This window comes from Alligator mississippiensis, chromosome 1 (genome assembly GCF_030867095.1).
Source record: "Alligator mississippiensis isolate rAllMis1 chromosome 1, rAllMis1, whole genome shotgun sequence".
NCBI classification, from domain to species: domain Eukaryota; kingdom Metazoa; phylum Chordata; order Crocodylia; family Alligatoridae; genus Alligator; species Alligator mississippiensis.
The window spans coordinates 263,485,832-263,500,049 of NC_081824.1; the positions used below are offsets into that span (position 1 = coordinate 263,485,832).

At 40.1% G+C, this 14,218-nt stretch overlaps 1 long non-coding RNA gene across 1 annotated transcript in view; it reads left to right on the forward strand.

Annotated features, from left to right (window-relative positions):
* The window catches only part of LOC109280398 (uncharacterized), a 93,582-nt gene that overhangs the window by 57,590 nt on the left and 21,774 nt on the right, over positions 1-14,218 (forward strand). Inside the window, exons 2-3 of the long non-coding RNA XR_002086705.1 lie at positions 8,367-8,542; positions 8,965-9,072. This is a non-coding gene — a long non-coding RNA (uncharacterized LOC109280398). The remainder of the gene's footprint in view (positions 1-8,366; positions 8,543-8,964; positions 9,073-14,218) is intronic.

The following is a 14,218-nucleotide window of genomic DNA, read 5'->3' on the forward strand; positions in this document are numbered from 1 at the left end:
GGATGTGTCTACACACGCAGTAATGTACTTTAGTTAATGTGCTTTAAATCTAGTGCCTCTGGGCACTTTTCCAGTGTGTTGGAGCAAACTCACTTAAGTCTGCCAGAGCGTGGCAATTACTGTGCTCCTGCATCCTGTGTATCAGCATCCCCATGCTTGAAAATAGTGGCATGGGCACTTGAACTAAAGTTGAAAACACATACAGTAAAGCTGCACAAGGTTACATTTTTGGAATTGGGGAAGTGTAGTAACCCCCCCCCCCAAAACAAAACAAAACAAAACACCTCCAGACATGTGAGTTGCTCTGAAATAAACAGAATTAATTATTTAAAAAAAAGACAGGAATTTACTATTTACCCACATTCCCTAGGTTTATATCCATTCAGCCAGTTGTGTTAAGGGACAATTAATACATAAATAAATGCAAACAATACTTTTAAGTCTTCCTTTTCATTCATTGCACTCAAACCCAGTTAAATGTGATCTACGTATCACTGTGCCTAGGTAGCCAAAGAAAGTTAAATGGGAATCAGTCTTCCAGGATGCATTTGCCATTAACTTTTAAATCTGAAAGGTTCTTAAATCTGCAAAAATGAGCCTTTGCAAATTGATTTGGATGAACCAGCTCTGACTGTATAGTTAGGAAATATTTATTTAATAGTTCAGGCATTTTACCATCCTTTGCAATTTCATTTCCCATTCCATCTTGCAATGTTCCAGTCACCTGCTTCACCAATTCAATTGCTATTGAAGCATTCATGCAGCTGGTGGGGCTGTAACTTGCATTTGGTATTTCTTTCTATACAGATTTCAAATTATATCCTATCCATCTCATTTTATTTCTTCTAATAATCTTTTCAGTGTTCTGTGCTACTTTGAGAATTACAGAAACAGTATATGTTATTGTTTCTTCTTTTTACTCTTTTATCTTTTTTTTCCCCCTGATGTAAGTTTTGATTATCTTTACATTCAAGATGGTCTCAGAGCATAACTGGTTTCATGCAGTTGTTTTCATGCATTCCTTCCGTCATGTTAGGAATGCAAACATTTTGAGTTTAAAAAAATGTGTGTATGTGCAAATATACATATGCGGTGTATCGTCTAATATATTTGTAGTTACTCTAATTTGTATTTATTTAAAGATGTATATTAGTTTAAAAACATGTAAGTAAATATATTTGAAATGCAATCACAAAACATTTAAACTTGTGATTTTCAAACTTTTGAGATAATCATATAATCTCTCTGGGTGCCTTTCTGAAACACTGAGCCTCTACTTTATATCAAAATGAGAAAAAAAAATCTGATTCAAGTACCTAACTATGGATTTGGATGCCGATTCTGCAAGCAGAAGCTGTTTCCTAATTCCAACCATAAGGCTAACCTTTCTACTTTTCTATGAAACATAATAAAAAAAAAATCTCAGCACTGTTGAATACATTCAGTCAATTGAACACATACATCCTCTTACAGAAATGGACAAAAACCACCGCAATATATCTCATCAACTCTCTTCTTGTTTTTAACAGCCTGAAGCATATTGGATAGCATGAAGCCATTACCAGTTTTCGCTAATTTATTTTCTTCTGGGAAATAATATAACCCCTTAGAACTAGCTTTGTCTAGCTTTGCATTTTTTTTTGGACAAACTTATAGCTATGCAGACTATAGCAATATTATTTTGGGGAATGTATTTCTTGCTAGAGGACTTTACTCAGAAAAATATCTTTCATGTAGGGGTCATGTAGCAGCCTTTATACAAATATAAATAAAGCCTTCTTATTACAGGTGAATTTTATCAGCCTTAAGACCTTGATAAGCATTTTGGTATCTGCTTCTAAAGCTAACAGTTCACAAAACAAATTGCAGTATTTTAATACTTCAAAGTAAGTTTTCTGAACTTGCTGACTGGTTTTATTCTGGTTTTTGAGAGACAGAAGGTCTTCTGGCTGTTTATCTATTAATGCATCTTGAAAAATCCATTAATGCACCTACTTTTGTAACACACTGTCATCTTACCCTTAAAATTGAATCTCAACAAAGCAGTGAGAAAGAAGATCAATCCATTAACTATTTTTCAGGGACTCAAGTAGAGTGTAGAATAAGATCACGCTTAAGTGGGTAAGGATAGGGACAGATGAAACACTTAGGGTGAATGCAGATGTTTTACTTAGATTGACCTCACTAGGGTTAGGTTCATCTAAGTGCTGAACTGTACAGATGTTCTAGTAGTGGGGCAGGGGTGGGATTGGATCAGGCAAATAAATGGCTGGCCTGGTTTAATTTAGTTCATCTGAGGAGGTCCTACTGAACACCTGTGCATGTTCAGACCACAGTCCCAGAGCTGGGAAAACCCAGCCACTCACCCCAAACCTGGGTCTACACTTTTTATAACCTCCCCCCAACCTGACTTGGTTATTTTTAGCACCCTGAGCCTCCCAACCCCCGACAGACACTTCCCATCCTGCGGGTTCAACCTCCCCCCTCCCTGAAGACCCACCAGCCCCCCCATCCCTCCAATCTGACCAACCTTCCCTTGTGGACTTGCTAGCCCCCCTGATCCTGCCTGCTCCTCTCTGCACCCTGACTTACTTGAATTGGGTTCCCGGTACAGCTCTCAGCACTGGCAAATGAGTACACACACCACAGCTAATCTATGATCACAAGGCTTTAAACCACGTGATTGTAGATTGGGTATGGCAGATATTTACACGTACCCTTAAACTGTTTTATATGCAGTTTATAAATTGTAAGTCTCTAGATATACAAGTTCATTTAGAATGGTTGACAGCTCTTGAACCATTTCAGGTACATAATCAAGTATTATTTTGAACCAGTTTTCCGTGAACTGTTTCAGTGTTACGTGTGGACACCAAGCTTTCCATGACCAGTGTCAGGTTGGCCATCCAAGAATCTCACATTGCATTGCTCCTCACCCTACCCACCCCAACTTCTGCATGGCAACTGTCTGCCCTGGTATACAGCTGGAACTTTACTACCCTAATCTCTACTTGACCACAGCATCCCTGAGTCGAGCTCTGGGGGCAGCCCTCCACAGCTTTTAAATAGTTGGTCAGTTTCCTTTTGTTAGTGGCAATTGAGCAGGGTTCTCTGTATCCCAGGCTTGTTTGGGGTGGGAGGTGGCCAGGTGAGGGGAGTTGTATGGTCCCTTCCTTCTGTGTGCCTGAGGCAGGGGATCTGTCCAAGGACTCCAATGCCATCAATGGAAGGACTGATCCCCTGAGCTCCCAGCCCCCAGGCACACAGAAACAAAGGTCGAGGCAGTATCCCTACCTCAACCTGGCTACCTCTCCATCCCCACATCGGCCTCTGCCTGGGATTCACCAAATCCTGCTCAGTTTCCAGGAACTGAAGTAAAATTGATCAGTGACTTGGGGGAAAATGCCCTTTAAAAGCCACAAAAACTCTGGCAGCTCAGGAACACCCAGAGCTCTGGTGCTCCAACATGCCTAAAAGGTGAGTGTTCTCCTGAGAACCCTTAGCAGTGTATGTGTGAACACTTCTGACTCAGGACAACTGTGAAACAGTTTCCAGTTACTGACATTCTTGGACCAGTTCACATGTGCCGTCTGTCCACACCCTAAATCTAGGTCTACTTGCATGCTTAGTAAGTGGGATAGACTCTGTCCCTTTTTGTACACTAAGGATATGTCTAACCTATCATTTGGTCACCGTTTAGAGTAATGCCGGGTGCCATCAGCACAGCCTTCAGAAGCATGGCCAAAACTGGCATCTTGAGCGAGCTCTGAAAAATAATCACAGTCTTTTTCAGCATGGAGCTTATTGGAATGAGAGCTAGTAGGCAGGGCTTATATCTCAATTACGGTCTCAGGATTGCAGTGGAGATGGTATAGACATACCCTAAGAGTGCTCATCCAAAGCATTAGCACACAGTAGCTATTGCACTATAAATTAATGTCAACTTTTAAGTAGATCAGCTTCCACAGATGTTCTCTCTCACATCTTTGCGGATTTTTGTTTAAGAAGCAGTCTTGGGGTACTATAGTAATCATTACCTTATTCTTTTCTTATTCATACAGAAATTGCTCTATACTTTCTTCCCCCTTGAATAATTACTAAACTTGATAATAAATATAAGTGGACTGTAGAATTTCAAAGTGATACTTCAGAGTTCAGTTTTGCCTTTCTAAATTCTCAGTAGGTGATCTGAAGCCCACTACTGTCAAGTGTCTGATATATATTCATTGGTTTACAACCTAAAATAGAGATAAAGCATCTATTGTTTGGTTTCCTGGTCCATCATTTTCTCCATCTCAGTTAGTTATCCTACTCATGCCTCCTTGTCCCCATTCCCTGAATATATCGAATTGTTATTTTCTAAAGGAAAGTTTATGCTGTGGCCAGTTGTCAGGTGAAATAGCAAGATCCTTCTTTCTTTTTGTTTGGGAACAGATCAATTTGAGAACAATTTGTGCAGCTTGCAGGTGCTTGGTACAACAATTATTGAAATGAAAAGACAGTGAAAATTTGCTTTTCCATCTTGATCCAATTTATATTTGCTAAGGAAACATCAAAAAGAACTGGCCATCATTTGTGTATGTGTGTGTGTAATAGATTGTGGGGGCTTTGCTACTTTTCTCTCTCATTATGCTATTCTCTATTGGTTTATTGGGGGGTGGGAAGGGGGTAAACAAAGCTAAATTTGAGAGAGTATTGTAATCAAGCTTTCTTTTTTAGTTGCTCACAGAATAACCCAAAGATGACCTTAATTACTTTAAATTTGTGTTCCAAGCAATACTTTTGTTCTATTTTAAGTCTGTAAATTGTTTATAAACAACTCACTGTGATTGGACTAGTCACAAATAACCATTTTGAATGCAGACTAAAGTCAAAACGTATTACTACTGTTTCCTTATTAGATAACTGTGAAGGATTTTTTTTTGCATGCATATTAAAGAGCTGTTTTCATCAGCACTTGCAGAAATAAATTTCTGGTTTGCTTTAATGCATAGTTATAGAAGCAGGTGCAGTGACAAAGTATAGTCATTTGAAAATCTGTATACATACACCAAGCCTCTTTTATAATATACTTCTGGCTTGAACCAAAACTCAAAGGAAGAACGTAGTAGTAGAGCCAGTGGAAAACAAATGCATACAAGTACTTAAGTGTCTAGTATTTTATCCTTTAATGATTCTCAGACAAACAATGGGTGCTCTAGACACATTTTTAAGTACCCCTGAGCTAAACCTGGTTTCTCATTTTGTCCAAGCAAAAATGGAATCTGTGGCATAAGAGTTGTAGAGGGGCAATTTGGGGGCCAGCATTTTAAAATTTGGCCCAAGATAACTGAGAAAAGAAAGTATGCTTGGCTTGATTAGCTTTATTAGTGTGTATATCGGTTCTCAGCAGTTAGAGACAGAAGACAATAGATCATTAGGGAGCTTGTAAACTTGCAAACTGTCCAAACTTCACTTTGTGTTTCTTTTGATGTATATTATCCATCATCCCATGCCAATAATTTAGAATTTGTATTTGAAGTGATTCAGTGAAGGAATATCAGAAGCAGCCTTTTTTTTGAAAAAAAACAAAAAAAAAGTTGCCCTTTTACAGTTTAGGTGTGATATTTATTTATAAATATGTATTTTGATAGATAAGGATTATAATGTTAGATAAATTTAGAACCAGGAAAAGGAAAAAAAAAATGCTTCATTTCACAGCATGTTCTCAGCCTGTGGAAATTGTTACTGCAGGTGGTTACAGAGAGATACTGTAGCTGCATTTTTAAAAAGGGCTTGATAATATTATGATCAATGACACCATTTCTAGTTATGCAAGATAAAATAAGCACAATCAGATCTCATGCTTCAGGATTTGCTGATAACCATAGGGGCCAGAGGAGCTGGTTGAAACTCAGTTGAGACAAGTTAGGAGGATGTGCTATGTGGAGAATTTACATAGGTTGCATGTTTCCTCTGTATTTGGCGGCTGTAGTTGCTTTCCTCAGTGGAGTAACAGCTCCTGAAGTGTCAGGTATCATCTGTATTTGTTACCATTCCTCTGTGATATGGACCTTGTTAGTCACTTAACTATTTATGACTTTAAGATTAGATTACTGTGATTTATGCCTCCTAGAAACTACAACCAACCTAGGTATGATTTATTAGTCATACAGGTTTCTCTTTAGCATTTATCGTCACAGTCTATGTACCAACCTCAAGTGTAGCCACACTATATCTTTAATTATCCCCATTGTACATAGGGGCCAAAGCCTGGGGAGCAAATAATTGGATTCCCTTGCACTAGAAGTCTGTTGGGCTAGCTATAAAACAAGAATTCTATTTGACAAAATATTTTTGAGATTTGCTTTCATTTTGCATTGGAATCTAAAGCAAAATCTGCCAAGCTTTTTCCTGCTCTTTGTTTGTAGAATAATAATTATAGGACAAAAAAAATCTATAATAATAATAGGCTTATTCTGTCTATCTGGAGCACTCTGATTGGTTGTCTTGGCAGCCTATCACAACACCTACTGAAACAACCAATTGGAGTGCTCTGGACAGACAGAATAAGCGTGCTATTTTTATGGATCCTGAGGAGCTAGAATGAAGCACTGGGCCCCCCCACCATGAAGCAGGCAGGTTCTGCCAAAGCTGCAGGGGCCCCCAGTGCTTTCTTCCATGGCAGTGGCATCCCTGGGACCTCCCGGGTAGAGTGCCACTGCATGGGTACTGCCCAGGGCATGTCGCCACCACAGAGGGAAGCTCCATGGTCCCCCACAGCTCAGGGGCTGTGACACACAGCAGCAGGTCACTCCCGGGTCACGGGAGATGCAGGCAGGCTCCGGGAGAATATAAGAGAAAAGATTAGGCCCATCAACAATTCCCCCCTCTCCTCGGCATAGCCTGCCTGCGCGAGTTGCCACCAGGTTGCACAGCTCCTGAGTTGTGGAGGGGCCCAGTGCTTTCGTGCATGGTAGCAGTGCCCCCCAGGGCCACTCAGGTGGGGTGCTAGTTGTGCGGGTGCAGCCCCAGCTTGCAGGCTGCACCCACTGGATCCAATGGTGCACAGGGCACTGGAAGCCCGAGCACGCTCGCGGAAGCTCGGGCTTGCTGGGCTTCCAGTGCCCTGTGCACCATCCCTGCTGCCTTCCCACTGCCTGGGACCACCCAGGAACGGGCTGGCTGCCCCAGGAAGGCAGCAGGAGGGCAGCTGGGTGTGCTGGCAACTGGAGAAGGTGGTAGGGACACTGCACAGCATGCTGGAAGCCCGCCAAACCCAAGCTTCTCCAAGCATACCCAGGCTTCTAGTGCCCCATGCACTGTCTCTGCTGCCTTCTCCACATACGGCCCTTGTACATGCAAGGAATATCGCTGTAATTTGTTACCCAGCAAACTAAAATACATGGGATGTGTTTTAGTTTGCTACATAAAAAGGTAATTTAAATCAAAATACACCACTGAACATGTACACTGTTATGAAATTTAAGCGTAATATGCTGCCAAATGTGTACATTGTTACACAGGTCATTGAAAAGGGCAATTAAACCACTAAATGGGGTAATTTCCTCAAATGTACAAAGGCCCTTAGTCATGTGCATGACGACCCTCTTATTTTATGACTATGAACAAGTCACAAGTTCAGACTTTTGACAAAATATGTATTTATATTCCCACACCTGTGTTTACACATGGACAGCTTTATATAGCCTTTTCAAGGGTGACAAATTTTGATTCTGTTAAAGTATTCGGTCAAAAGATAACTAAAAATCCTTTATTTAAATAAATACTTTTTCAATACAAATTTAATTGCAAATGTTATGCAGGTTTTAGCCAGTTTGCAATAAATCACTTGCAATCATTAATTCCTAATTGCTGAATATTCTTTGGCAGATTGTAATTTACTGCAGTATGTTTAATTTACTTGGGTTTTTTTGGCGCAAGTTATTTTTAAAAGCCCCAATTATTGACCGCTTCCTATGATTGTCTGACAGTTGCTGTTTGAGCTGTGTTGGTTAGTTTTCCTCATCGGATGACTACTCAAGCCCTTCTGGCACAAATGCTCCTGCATATGACTTTGAAATTAATTTTCCACAGATATTTGTGCCAAGAACGCATGATCACTCAAATGTTGTTGTTAAGCACAATGATTTAATGAAAACAGTCAAATCATTATTTATGGGAGCTACTCTGCTCCGCACTGCTGACCGAGTTCTACTGACTAGGATGAATGTAGAACATATTTCTCCTGTTTGTTACACTCTGCACTGGCTTCAAGTTTGCTTCTACATACAATTGAATGGGTTTACTTTTATGTATAAAGCCCTAATAGGTTGAGTTTGTGGGTACCTGTGATGCATACTGGTTCCTTATTCACTCTCTTGTAGGTGCTGCTGGAGAATGGATTGGTGCAGAGCTCTGTTCTCAGCATGAATCAATGTAGGCCTCAATAAGAGCTTGAGTCATAAAACTTGGTGACCAGAAAGCAGCATGGTTTAAGTGGAACTGCTGGGACTTTTATGAGTGCTAGCTTCTTGGAAGACCAACAAATGGAAAACAATGGGTAAGATGGGTACAAGACACCAAAACAGAGCTCATAGTATCCTGGAAAACAGCTCTCCATATCTGGTGGGAAGGTCACAATGTCTACTGGAAGTTGAATGTGAATGATGTCTTCTAAACACATTTAGTGATTGGTAGAACTAGGATGTAAACTGTAATCATAAAGTTGTTTTGATCAATGTATGAAAGGGGCCTGGGAAGCCTGAAAACATAGCACTATGATAGGACCTTTTTTATGGTATGTCTCTCAGATAAGCCTGCTGGCACCATGCCTGACACATGATATTCATGTTTCGTTGTTTGTGAACAATGAACCCCAAATACTCTTAATTACTAAGAACTGGAGCTGGTGGCCTTGGAGGCTCTTTTATTAGAACGACAAGAACATTAGGAGTAGTACTATCATCAATGATATTTTCTAAGCCTATGCAGAGACCACCCAAACTGAGGGAGCCTGATGTACTAGTGCTATGTCAACCTGATCACAGCTGACAGCGGTTCAGCCACTGATAACCCCTGCTACTGATTTTGGTAAGTGGCAAGCCTTTATGTCTTTTGCCTAGCCATGTATGATCACATAGGCTGATGGTTTAATTTGTTATTAAAGCTTACTTTGATTCATGCTGCTGCCAACAGGCCTCTGCATGATTTCTATCATTTGTCAACTCATAAATTGGCTTCCCTTCCCTTTGTTGCTTTGAAAGAGATTTTAGTCCAGCTGGCTGTCAATTTTGCATATATTCAAAACTATGAAAATGAGTCTTAAAGTAGAAGATTTCAAAATTCTTCCCCCCCGAATGACATGACTGTGGCTTTTTTGACCCAAGCAGTTATCCATTATCTTAATTATCCACTTCAAACAGAAGGAATAATGTTTGATGTAAGTTAGTTATTTCTTTTTAAAGACTGTATGTGAGGTCATTTTTATAGCAAAGCAACCAGGAAGCAGCTTCCTTGCTCACAAATCTAAGCCTGCCTTTCCAGTGAGTGCTCTGTTCAGAAGAAGCTCTTGGCTTCCCCTCAAACCCATCCAAGTTTTCTGCTCGTCAGCTAGACCAGTGGTTCTCAACCTTTTTTGTACCAGGACCCATTTGTAAACTCTGGCCAGTCCTGACCCAGTACTCCTCAATCCTGACCCACTGACCACCACCCCCAGACCCCAGTCCTCAAGTGTGTGGGGCAAGGGGGACCCCAGCAGCCCTTGGAGGCTGGAACTCTGCCAGCCTGCAAGGGAAAGGCCACAGCCTCCCACGTTTTTCTCCTTTAAAGGAGAATCTATTTTTTAAAGTTTGTTAGCAACCCTTTCATATATTTTTGTGACCCACTTTTGGGTCTCAACCGATGGGTTGAAAAACACTGAGCTAGACAGTTGTAGTCCAGTCAGTGGCCAGGCCTCCCTGCATCTGCAGGTTGTCTCCAAGAAAACCCCTTTTATTCTTCCTGAGCAAGTTCATGCTCAGGTCTGAAAAATGAACCATAAAAATTCATTTTCACTGTTTATTGTCAAAAGTGAAACAAAATATGACCAATTAACATGAATGAGAGCTGTTTAAAAATCAGACTCCCTATATGGCACATTTTCATAGGAATCTCTTTCTTTCATATCATTGGAAATTCAATCAGGTTTCTTCTGAATCTTTTAAATGGAGACATTTATCAAGAATGAGAGTCTCTTTTAATTCTAGCTTATACTGAGCTGCTAAACATTATTTTCTGATAGGATGTTCATATTTAGACAGTTAAGAGAAAGCTAAGGTTGCTGTTCTTTTGTAGATTTTTTTGTTTGTAGATATTTTTATGGTTTGTAGATTTTAAATTTGTGGATTTTTTTGGGACGTGCCAGAAATAACACCCCCCCCCCCCCCGGACCCTGCCCAAGCATATAGGCGTTGGAGCCAAACAAAAGGAAAAGCAAGCATGAAATGTATTTGTTTCTCCACACCTCTCCTTGTTATGCTCTGGACCATCATAGACCATGTATTATTCTCATTACAGGTACTGCTTTCTTCTTGCACCCCTAGAAGTGTTCCTTTCCTTTTTTATGTCCTTGTGACAAAGTATTTAGAAGGATTCACAAGATTCATTTGAATCTGGCAGGGCTGCACTGTGAACACTTCTGCTATGGCCTCAAATTTGCAACCTCTAGGCTGTCAACTATACACCTTAGCGCTCACACCACCCTAGCTCTCTGTAGGTGTATAACACCACAAAAAAGTGACAGGCTGGGCAATAAGCTTCTTTTTTTTGTTGATCATTGGTGATGGCTGGATACAGAAAAAGTTGCATGTAATATCATTTAAGGGATAGTGCACTGGGCTTCCTTGTGTCGGGGGGCTTAGTTCTTTCTGCACTACCTATAGTGAAAGACTATACCTTAAAGGCACTGTTTGAATCTTGTTTTCAAGAATCCATTTGTACAATAACTTAAGTTATGGAACATAACAGTATTTGCCCATCAGAATAGATCTTTGTTCCTAATCATTCTGGCCCATCATTCTAGCCTTCTGCATTTGCCTAACCCTCTTGCTCATCCCCAACAACCATTCAGATCTGCCCTTCCACCCAGCTGCAGAGCAGGTAAGGTGTGTTTGAGCTTACTGTAGTGATATTAAGTTTGAGATCATAAATTATACATGAGGTAACTTATAGTTCTTTTGTGGTATGTGAATATTTGAAGGGAAGAGGAAATAACTTATTTTAAAATAAGGTTTTTGAGAAAAGCAAAGAAGTTTTAGCATTTACTTTTAGTATAAACAGCTGGAAAGTTTAAATTTTTCCAGAACTGGGATTTTACATTTACCTCATAAAAAATATTGGTTTAAGCCTTACACAATATTTTTCTTTTGTGAAAAGCACATAATATAACCCATCTGCAGAGAAAATCCAATAACCAGCAGCTACTTAATTTAACAACATATATGAACAAGAGTTAGGCCACTAGTTTTATAAAAAAAATTCCAGTTAGAAATTTCCTGTGTGGCATACACAGTGCTTTGCACAGTGATAAGCATCAGAAAGAAAATACTTCAAAAACAATTGTGTATTTATTTTAAAAAGGTATATGCATTTAAGATATAGGAATCAAATGACCAGCTGAGGGTAGAGTATTAAAGTTTTAATAGAGTAGAGAGTAAAGTAGAGTTTAGAGGGTGTGTCTACATGAGTTTAGAGGGTGCGGACTAATTTGCTGTCACCATCTACACAGACGGGGCAACTAGGGCTCAGACTTATTTACTGCACTGCTGGATAGTCCTGTCAGATACAAGTGGAATCTGGCAGTGTAGTGAATTACTGAACTTAAATATATGTGCAGATGGTGACATCAGGATTAGTTATTCAGTTGCATTAATTGCATGTGTAGATGCACCCAGAGACATATATACTCTACATATAGTTCAGGCTTCAAAATAGCTCAGATTCTTACCCATTTGATAGATGCTTGTTGACTTATTGGTACAAGATGAGTTTATGGTCTCCATCCATTATCTAATGGACAGATGTCTAAATATTAAATCCAACACCATCCCTGAAGGCATTCTCTAAAGGGTAACAGTTAAGTATGAAGACTTGCCACTATATCTCATAGAGGTGGCATTGGTGATTTATTATTATTTATTTGTATTTTGGTGGACTTGATACCTTTGGCCATGCGTAGACAAAACAAAGGGCATGTGTGCACAACACTTGAAAGCAGGTTAAATGCTTTTGCATCTCTTTAATGGTATTTGTGTTTGCATGCGTCGGCAGTGTATTGAGCAGTAATTCCAGTCGGTGTAGCAAATTTGGTGGCATAATGCACCTTAAATGACTTGGGGCAAAGCAAACTAAAATTCCTTGGAGCCCTATAGTCACGGAGTGAGGCACTGGGCTCTGTGCAGCTCAGAGGCTCTGCAGGAAGCTCATGCAGGCAGCCTGGCAAGGCAGGCTCTGCCCAAGGGGGGAAGAAAAAAAAAAGCAGAGAGCCTGATCTTTTTTTTTACCTCTGGAGCCTGCCTGTCTGCTTGAGCTGCTCATGGGCCTGGTGCTTCTCTCTGTGGCTGTTGTGCCCCCTAGGACCACCCATGCCAGGTGCCTGCAGGCAGGTGCCACCTGGGGGGTGGGGCTGCCACTGCCATGGAGGGAAGCACTAGTCCCTCCTGTAACCCAGGGACTGCTCTGCCTGCCAGCAGCTCACTGTCCCCTTGCCACCAATGAAGAAGCAGGTAAATGCATGGGTGTGTGTACGACACTTGGCCCTAAATTAAAGCGGCGTTTTTAAGAACCCACTGCTTCAATTTAGGGCCCCCATTTCATCTACACACGCTGTTAGTTATGGACCAGAATCATATTGTGCTATATCAGTACACACACAGATCAAAACGATGGCATGTGCAGCAAGGAGCTTGCCATTAGAGATGCAGTCCTTCCAGATCAGTCAACAAAACATCAGGCTGTGGCAAAATCAGCTTTTTGTACCTGCTCTTGAAATAAAATATATGGATCTTGAAGGTTCTTGTGAAAGATTGCCAGTATCAAACTTTATATTTGTTGTAGCTAGAAAGAAAACCTTCAGACTTTTCACATAATTTTTTTTTTGTCATGGCATGTTTTTCTGTATGAAGATTAGGAGAACTATGAAAGTATGCAAAACCCTAAACTACTTTCTCAAGCTTTCATTCTCTATCTTCCAATTTTTATCAGTTGAAAAATTGTCAGGTAATGTTGCTTCCTTAAGATAAAAGTGTTACTCCTTTCTTATTTTACTCTGTATATAACTAAAAACACCCCTTCATGTTTTTCTAGAAGGAAAAAAAAGGTGATTATTTTTGCAAAGTTTCAAAATGTTGAAAACTCAGAGTAGTTTGTTTCCCATTAAATTGCTTTGTACTTTTGAAAAATGAAAGTTCTTTCTCTTAAGGATCTTCCTTGGTAAAACTATTTTTCAAAAGTATTCATTCTGCTATTAGGGGTTTGGATTGTAGCCGTGTTGGTCTAAGGACACAGGCAGACAAGGTTCCTTGCGTGAATTTGATATCTTTTATTAGACCAACCCAAATGGTTGGAGAATAGTTATTAAGCAAGCTTTTGGGTTCAAAAACCTTTCATCAGGCTAAGGAAGCTTCAGCAGTTGGTGTGTGCTCTTCCTGGAAGAGCATTTGGGTTGGTCTAATAAAAGATATCAAATTCACCCAAGGAACCTTGTCTGCCTTCATTCTGCTATGGAATTTACTCTCTATATTAAAAAAAACCTTTTCCATTTTAATTTTTAAACTAAACAGGATCCCTGTTTTTTCCAGAAATAGCTTGCAAATCTAGGTTACTGAAGCCACATTTTAGCTTCTAAATAATAATAAGTAGTGATTTTCAAAAATTCTTGGCATCCAGCAGTAAACACTGGGTCAACACGACCTGTTAGAATATCAGGTCACCTTTTCAGATTCCAAAAATACAGGTTCAACTGTATAAACTGTTGTAAGTGAGGCTGCCAGCTCTCATGCAGTTTTCATGCAGACTGCCCCAACCAGTCCAGAACCAATCCAATCAATAGTCCAGAACACAAACAGTAACACTTGACCAAAACAACAAACAAGCAAAACCATAACTTTTGGGCTTTTCCCAGATGGCAGGTGAGGGCTTTGCAGCTTTGGCCTTCCCTAGAAGCAAGCTCTTCTGAGTTTCAGGATGCCTACAGACATTT